Below are 9,044 nucleotides of genomic sequence, written 5' to 3' on the forward strand. Positions count from 1 at the left end.
CTTTATTCTTAGGATGATGGATAAATATTTATTTGATTTTCACAAACTTTCCAAACTTGATTTTCTTGGAATTTAAGAATGAGTTCATAATAATTTTATTGTTAAGTGGGTCTTTATCAAATTGCATTTGTTTACTTTCTAAAGCACATTCTTCGAAAAGTACATAGGAACATCATAACTCTCCTTGTATGGTATCATCAAGCAAAGAATCATCCCAGTTAAGAATAACGGCTTTCAGAATTTTACCCTCATAATTCTAAGTCTCTTCCATTGGTTTCTAAAAATACTTCTCCATATTTTCATAGATTTAAAGATAGAGGATAGAAAATGCTAGATCTGGTTGTCATTTAAAGCAAATTAAATTAGCCTCATGCTAGAAAGTCATAATAATAGAAATGCTATAATTACTGCAACATTAATTTCTTTTACATATAAAGTAAAAAGTGGAATCACATTTCTCAATTAGAATGTGTGCTGTCATGGATAGATACTCATCCCCAAATCTGAATGTGGTATTAGAAAAGTCTTCAGGAAGCCCCCTCTAGTGTCTGAAAGATGCAATTGCTCATTGGCAAATTGAGAGACGTGAGAATTTCAGAGTGCCTAGAGTGTCTAGCTCACAGAGACAATGGAGATCATCAACTTCAATACCCATTCTGTCTATAAATGAGAAAACTAAAGGTCTGGAGAGAATGCATTGTCTAATATTACACTGTAAGTTAGTGGTAAATTAGGTAGAACTCAGGTCTATAATACTAGTTCACAGAACATTCAATTCTACTTTGTGGACTTCTTGGATTTGGTAAAAGTAGTCCCAGAGTACAGGAATTTGTAGAATCTGAGGTTTTTTTTTTTGTTTGTTTTTTTTTTATGTAAGGAGTATATTGTAGAGATGGGGGAAGAGTCATTGGGATAAAAGAAAAAAACAAAAAAGTTAACATTAACCAAAAGGGCTAGGGAACCATAGTTATCTATTAAAAGAACTGGAACCCAAAGATAGGGTGATAAGGATGATGAGTTAAGATTTAGAATACTTGAGAGTTTATTGATAGGTTATTAGAAATATTCTTAAAATGAGCATGTGCAAAACTATGAATTGTATTTGTGGTTTTGAAGATAAGATCACTAATGGAGTCTAGATACTCCACACTTGTTAAAATCTGATACTTAAATATTATTCTCTCATTTGTATCATCTGTCTCAATAGAAATTACTGACAATGCAAAATATGAAAATGTCATAGCAAGACAATAAACCTTGATTTCTTGCCTCACCCCAGTTAATGACAATGGACTGGAAGTGGGGTTGTTGGTTTAAACGGTCATGAACGCACACCTTGAATGGAGTATGCAACTTTTGGTCTCCCCATCTTTCCCCAGAATGTACAAATGGCAATGTGTCTCTGGAGGAAAACTCGAAGAACAATCTTCCTCTAAACCCACAAACTGGAAACAGCCTATTTACTTTATCCTTAAGTGTGTGACTTTTATCTGCACATTGTTGCTAAGAATTAGTTTGTAAAAAAATATTCAACTATTTCTTTTTAATAAGTATTGAATGTGAGAGTGTCTTGTACAGATAGAAACATGCATCAAAGGGGTCACAGTCTGGTGGGGAAAACACACAAGTACAGAAGAGAAAGTAGGAACGTATTATTCCCAGTACCTTTCAATTATCAGCCTTTCCTACATCTTAGCAATTGTGGAATGTAATGTTGAAGTGCTCTGGAGATATACTACCAAAATATGTACTTTCAGGTACTAAGGATACTTAGTACATGAGCTATTCTTCACCCACAATGCCAGCATAGGAGGTGAGTGAACAAGGAAGATATGGCTGGAGTGAGACCCTGACAGATAAAAGTGTTTTGGACAAGAAGCTTCCACATGGGATAAAACAGGGTGAGCACTGAATTTAAAAAGTACTAGATATGTTGGGGAATTGCAAATGAGTGGATGAGAATTCCTGAGTTCCTATGATATATTCCATGGGATGAAATAATGAAACTCCTCAAGACTGGCTTGTTTATTCATTAATTCAACAGTTCTGTGCCTAGGAAGAGTGATAGGAACTAGGAGATAAATTTCTGTGATATCACTTTTAAAAATGAGGAGAATTTGTAGTAACCTAATTTTCTTTTTTATTTTCAATTTTCATGATCACCATCATAAATCAAGGTAAATAGCTCATAAGCTAAAATATATTGAGAATAAAATTTGTTCAATGCACGCTTCTTGATGTTTTTAAAAACATTATCTCATTTTATTTTTGCAAGAAACTTTCATCACTGAGCCAGTTCTACTGGACCACTAGCATAAAAGAAACAGCCAGATCATCAGAGCATTCCCAGAAAAGCTTCTCCATCATGTCCTTCAGCAAGTTTCTTTATTTAAAATAGTATTTAATTTATATGATATTGTATGATTCCTTGTTTTTTATGTGAACATTTAAGTAAACCTCATAAAGCTATACTTAGGAACGTTTTATAAATCTAATGGAAATACCATTAAACCTAAAAAGTTGGGGAAGACCTAAGAGCTGTAAAAATTTTCTAACCAATAAACAAGACACTGTTTGCTTCAAGTAATTTGTTACCTAATAGTACAGTACATGGAAGTAAGATGAGAGAACTGTGGTAGAAGACCAGACACAAAAAGCGATCTAAATTTATATTTATATATGAAATCTTTAAGGCATGTTATAAAAGCTCTAATTACACCAAATAGAGTTAATTTAATAGTTTTCCTCCCTTATGACAACTTTCTTTCCCACATTACCATCCTACCTGGGAGTATTTAGTTTCTTATGAGAGGGCCCCATATCCAGCAAATTATTCTGCAAGTAAACATTCCAAAAGGATGGCTTAAGTGAATCTAACTTACATTGTATTCAAAAGGAGGAGATCTAAATATATTTTAGTAGCTTTGGGATACCTTTTACAAATTTGACCTTGTTATATTATCTGGCAATAATCCACTCTCTTTCTTTCTTTTTTTTTTTTTTTTTTTTTTTTGAGACAGAGTCTCACTCTGTTGCCCAGGCTAGAGTGCTGTGGCATCAACCTAGCTCACAGCAACCTCAAACTCCTGGGCTCAAGCAATCCTTCTGCCTCAGCCTTCCGAGTAGCTGGGACTACAGGCATGAGCCACCATGCCCAGCTAATTTTTTCTATATATATTTTTAGCTGTCCATATGATTTCTTTCTATTTTTAGTAGAGACAGGGTCTCACTCTTGCTAAGGCTGGTCTCGAACTCCTGAGCTCAAACAATCCACCTGCCTCGGCCTCCCAGAGTGCTAGGATTACAGGCGTGAGCCACCTCGCCCAGCCTCCACTCTCTTTCTATCACTTATTCTTACTATGCTCGCTGTGCAACTTCAGTGAAGTATCTAATTCCTTGACTGTTTTGTTTTCTCTAATTCTTTCAACACTCTTGAGATTTCTTTCCTTTATAACCCAGCATATATAACACTTCTTTACCAAAATCTTCTTTCATTCCATTGAAGTTCCTCCAACACTTTTCCACAAACACTCAAACAGATCAATCCATCCTTTTTATCTGCCTCTGTCCCTACAGTGCTGATCACATAATTTAGTTACCAAACATATATGACCTTCCTCTTTATCTGAACCCAGTTCCGTTCCCTCTTTCTCTTCTCTCTGTGGTAATTTTCAAGCTTCACAGATGTCCACAAGCCTCTGCTTCTATCTCTCAATAGATTTATTGTCTCCTAATTTATGGAGAACATAGAAATTATCAGTTGGATACTTTCTCAATTTTCTACCAAAAGATGTGTCACATCAAATTTTATTCCACACCTTCTTACCACCAATAAGTCCCTTTTCTTATAGAAGTCTAAGTCCTATGTCTTGTATGGATGTTGAATCCTATATACTTTTCATCTCCAAGGTACTTATTTTATTAATGATTTTGCATTTGAATACACTACATTCATGATTATAAGACTCAATGTTTAAGATATTAATTTTCCCACAAATATATAAATTCAATCTAATCTCCCCAAAAAACCCATAAGATTTTTAGTGAATATTGACAACCTGAAACTGAAGATGCAAATAGCCAAGAACAGCCAGACAGCTTTTTGATGAGAACAAAGCTGTAAGATTTCAAGACTTAACATAAAATTATAGTGACTAAGACAGTGTGGTATTGAAGAAACAACCCAAACAGCAGGTAAGTGAAACAGATTAGGAGACACAAAGTAGACTCAAATGTATGACCATCTGATTTATGACAGTGGTGATAATGCAATGCAGTGGGAAAAAGAACAATTATTTCAATAAATAATTGGATCAATTAGATATTTATGTGAGGAAAGATGAATCTTAACCTTTACTTCACACAATAAAAAATTATATCCAGATAGGCTGTGAATATTAATGTACAAAGTTAAACAATAAAACCTTCAGAAAAAACAAGAGATTATCTTTATCACCTTGGAGTAGCCAAAGTCTTTAAAAACAGGATACAAAAAGAACCATAAAGGAAATATTGCTCCACTGAACTACTTTAAAATCCAGAATTTCAGGATATCAGAAAGACACTAACAAGAACACAAAGGCAACATACAGAGAAGGTGAAAATATTTTTGTTTAGTATGATGTAAACATTCAATAAACTTTTGATAGAATTAATGTATGATAGATGAATTTTGGGTTCCTATTATATATTTGATTATTTTGGAAACCATGTATTCAGTGCCTACTAAATGCCAAGTACTGTGTACTGGTATCTTTATGTTATTTTATTTATTCCTCACCACAACCATGCAAAGTATCTGATAATATAGTTAATTTATAGATGAAGAAATCAAGGCTCAGAGGGACTTAGTAGTTTTATCACAATCTCTCTTCTACTTGGAGACAGAGCTGTGACTTAAGACACAACCTGTCCTTAAAGTCCAAACTCACTATACTCTGCTTTGGACGACTTATCTCAATATCTAGATGTGTGCATATTTTATTTGATCTACTCAATGGATTTAGTACATCTTATGTTATAAATAGAGAGTTAAGTATCATTTTTATACCATAGAACCTCTCAATGGGTTCTTGAATTTGAATATTCCAACTACTAAGTGAGCTTGAAGCAACACTGAAAGGAAAGCAGAAGAGGAGAGGAAAACTTTGGTGAAACAGAAGAGGGAATCCAGAAAAAGTTCAATTTTAGGAGAAATGGAAAAAAACAGGCAGACATTGTACAATTCTGAAACAGAAAAGAGACATTTCTGTGTAATGGAAAGATCACACTGGCCTAGAAATTTGGAAAATATGTCCAAGGAAGAGTACTGCTAGGATCTCAAGTGTGTGCCTGGAAAAGTCCCACAATCTCTCTGCTACTTGATTTCTCCTTTATAATAGGAAATAAATAACTCCAGGGGTTGAAATGTTTCCTCCACTGCTGGTATGAAATGTGTCTCTCTGTGTATCTCCCAGAGGGCTACATATGCAAAACAAGAACACATCCTTTGAAAAGTGAACACCAAACCAAATTTATCTATAAATGTTTTTGTTTGTTTTAGAGACAGGGTCTCCCTCTGTCACCCAGGCTGGAGTGCAATGGTATCATCATACTTACTGCAGCCTCAAACTCCTGGGCTCAAGAGATCCTCCTGCCTCAGCCTCCTGAGCAGCTAGAACTAAAGGCATGTGCCACCATGCCTGGCTAATTTTCAATCATTTTTTTGTAGAGACAGGGTCTTGCGATGTTGCCCAGGCTGGTCTCAAACTCCTGGCCTCAAGCTATTTCCCCACCTCAGGCTCCCAAAGTGTTGGGATTACAGGCATGAGCCACTGCACCTGCCCAAAGGCTTTTTATTCCCTTCCATTTATTTTCTAAAATTAATTAGTCACATTTAAATCAATGCTTTAGAGAGTTGAATTTATTTAAATCACACTGATTTTTTTTTTCTTCTGTGAACTTCAGGTTTTACTTCTACCAGGAATGTGTTCTATATTAAATTGTAGTGAATTCAATATTATTAGGCCACTGACACTGCTTCAGTGCCCCACATGAGTATCTTGCTCATTTTAGCACATACTCTTTTTACATATACACCTTACACATAAATTTCTTTTATATCAATAAATACATTGTGCACCCTCTGTTTCACTCAAAAAAAAAAAAAAGAAAAAAGAAAGAAAGAAAGAACAAAAGAAAGAAAAGAAAAAAGAAATTGTTGTGACTCAGCCAAAAATCCCATAGAGGGCAGTATAGTTTTAGCTGTGTCAGTAGTAAATCCCATTTCATGATATAATTCTAGCCGAATACATAAAAACAAAAAATAAAATGGTGAGGCAAAGGGAGGATGGAAAGACGTAGATAGAAAAAAAGAATAAAAGGGTGGGGAGAGGACTTCTGATTATAAATTGATATACAGTCATTATAAATTCTGCAGCAGTTACCAAAGTAAAAGCAAATTTTAAATGCCCTATTATCCTCAAGTTCAGACACAACCATTTTGATGTTTATGTATACTACATAATTGCTATCAGATTATAAAGTTTTGTATTCAAATTTTGTTAATGTCATATGAGATTTTTCTAGTGTGGCTGAATTCTTTGTATATTATGTTTAATGGCTGGACAAAATTCCTTCATACGGATACATATTAATTAAACTGTTAGCTCTTGATTAAATTTTTGATAAATTTCATGTTTTGCTATTAAGTAATGCTGTGATAAACATATTTTCACTTGAATTTATGTCTTAATTTCTTAATATTTCTTTACAATATGTTCCTAAAGTGGAATTATGGGTAAATAGATATTAACATGTAAATTATTCTTTATATCTACCACCAAACTGCTTTACAGAAATGTTTTACCAGTGTATGTTTGTGTGACTATAGCTTTAACAACACTAAATTATACTCTTAATTTTTTTATACTAGGAAAAATAATATATCATTTTAATTTGTCATATAAAAAAACATTAATAAAAATAACAGTCCAGAAATAAAAGTTCTAAATTGTCTCAGCAAAATCTAGGAATAAGTGGTGGACAAAATAGAGTGTAAAAACATTTCAAAAGTCTCCTAAAGAGGCAGATGACAGTAAAGGAGAGGGAGGCAAAAATATTTTTTAAATAACATCTTATTGGAGTGGAAGGAAAGAATGAGAAAATTGAATGTTTACCTCAGATAAACATTGAGTCTATTGAGAGTTGGTATATAAAATTAGAGTTCCAAAGGTGTGACCAAACTCAGTCTACATGGTTTAAAAAATACTGGTTTCACCTCTTACTTATCTGTATCACATAGGGTGTCTCAATTCCTTTGTAGTTAGATATGATAATTATGCCTATCTTACAGAGTTGTTGTGAGAAGTGAGTTGGATACTACAGATTATAATGGATTAGTAGCTATAATCCATGCATAGCATAGATTATTAACACATCAAACTCTGAACAAGCACATAATATAACAACAAATATTGGTCCAATATCAGTAGAAAGAAATGTATCTCAGTATGAGTACCCAGAAGGAAGGCAACTATTTCATAATGAAAAAATATGATACAATTTCCAATTTAACAAGGTGACAATATAGAAAGAATACTAATTTTATCAAACACAATAATAAGGATTGAAAAGAAAAAAGATATAGAAAGTTAACCATAAATAAATAATAAAATAAATAAATAATAAAATAAAATAAATAAAAATGGAAAATAAAATGAAAGAAATAAAATGTGGAGCAAGGGTGTTTTAGAGTAGTGAACCTATTCTGTATGACTATTCTGTATCTCATGATGAATACATGTCATCATATATTTGTCAAAACTCACAGAATGTACAAGACAAGAAGTGAACCCTAATGTAAACTATGGAACCCAGTTAATAAGAATGCATCAATACTGGCTTATCAATTATAACAAATGTGCTGCCTCATGGAATATGCTAATAATAAGGGAAACTTGAAGGGGAATATGGGGGTTTATAGAAATTTTCCACTTTCTGCTCAACTTTTCTGTTAAGCTAAAAGTGCTCAAAAAAAGCCTGTCAATTCGAAAACCATGGTGGAGAAATTTCTGCTGTATTACACATATAATTTAGTCACAACAGATTTTTGTCAGCTGTATAACATAAATTTGTTAGCTTTTATATCAATTATGTCTATATTAATATTTCCTTGAAGTATTAGCAACATCGCACAAATATGTGGTTTTTTAAAAAATACACTCGATTATTTCTTCATTGTAGTAATCCCAAGAGGTAAGCAAAGGCAAGTATTATTTATGCTTTATACATTACAGAAATAACTTCACAGAACAAGCAAGTTGCTGAGTGAAAATAAAGAGCAATTCTTCTAATTTTTTATTCTTGGAAATGTTCATGCTGATCAATATAAAAATATTATTCTGCAAAAATTACTAAAAATAAAACACATCAATAAAAACATAAAACAAAATGAAAGACAGAAAATGTTTCATTAATCATTACAGAAATTGGGACTGGCCTATAATCTCCCATAAAGAGATTTATGTTCAAACTGTATAGCAAATAACAATACAGTGTATATTTCAAGATAGCCGGAAGAGAAGATTTTGAATGTAGTTACCACAAAAAAAGATAAATGTTTAAAGTAATGGATATGGTAATCACCCTAATTTTATCATTTGAATACATGTATTGAAACATCATATTGTACCCCATAATATGTATAACTGTGTGAATTTTAAATTTAAAAATTAAATAAAAAAGAAATCCAGCTCTGTGCAATTTACTAGAATCAGAATGAGAAGAAAGTAATGACAATCTGAAAGTAAATGCAAGAAAGTGAGATCCAGAGAGGGGAGGAGGAATAATAATATTAATGTCAGAAGGTAGACTTTAGCTAAAAGCACTAATCAGAGTATAAACTGGGCTGATGTGTACTGATAAAAGACACATTTTGTGAAGAAGATATGCAGTCACAGACCTTGGTGTGATAAATTACAGCAGCTAAATATAAAAAGAACTACATTTTAGTACATTGGCAACTTGATGAAAATATAATTAGAATAAGAACACTTAAATGTTTT

Source organism: Eulemur rufifrons, chromosome 7, assembly GCF_041146395.1.
Source record: "Eulemur rufifrons isolate Redbay chromosome 7, OSU_ERuf_1, whole genome shotgun sequence".
Lineage (NCBI taxonomy): Eukaryota > Metazoa > Chordata > Mammalia > Primates > Lemuridae > Eulemur > Eulemur rufifrons.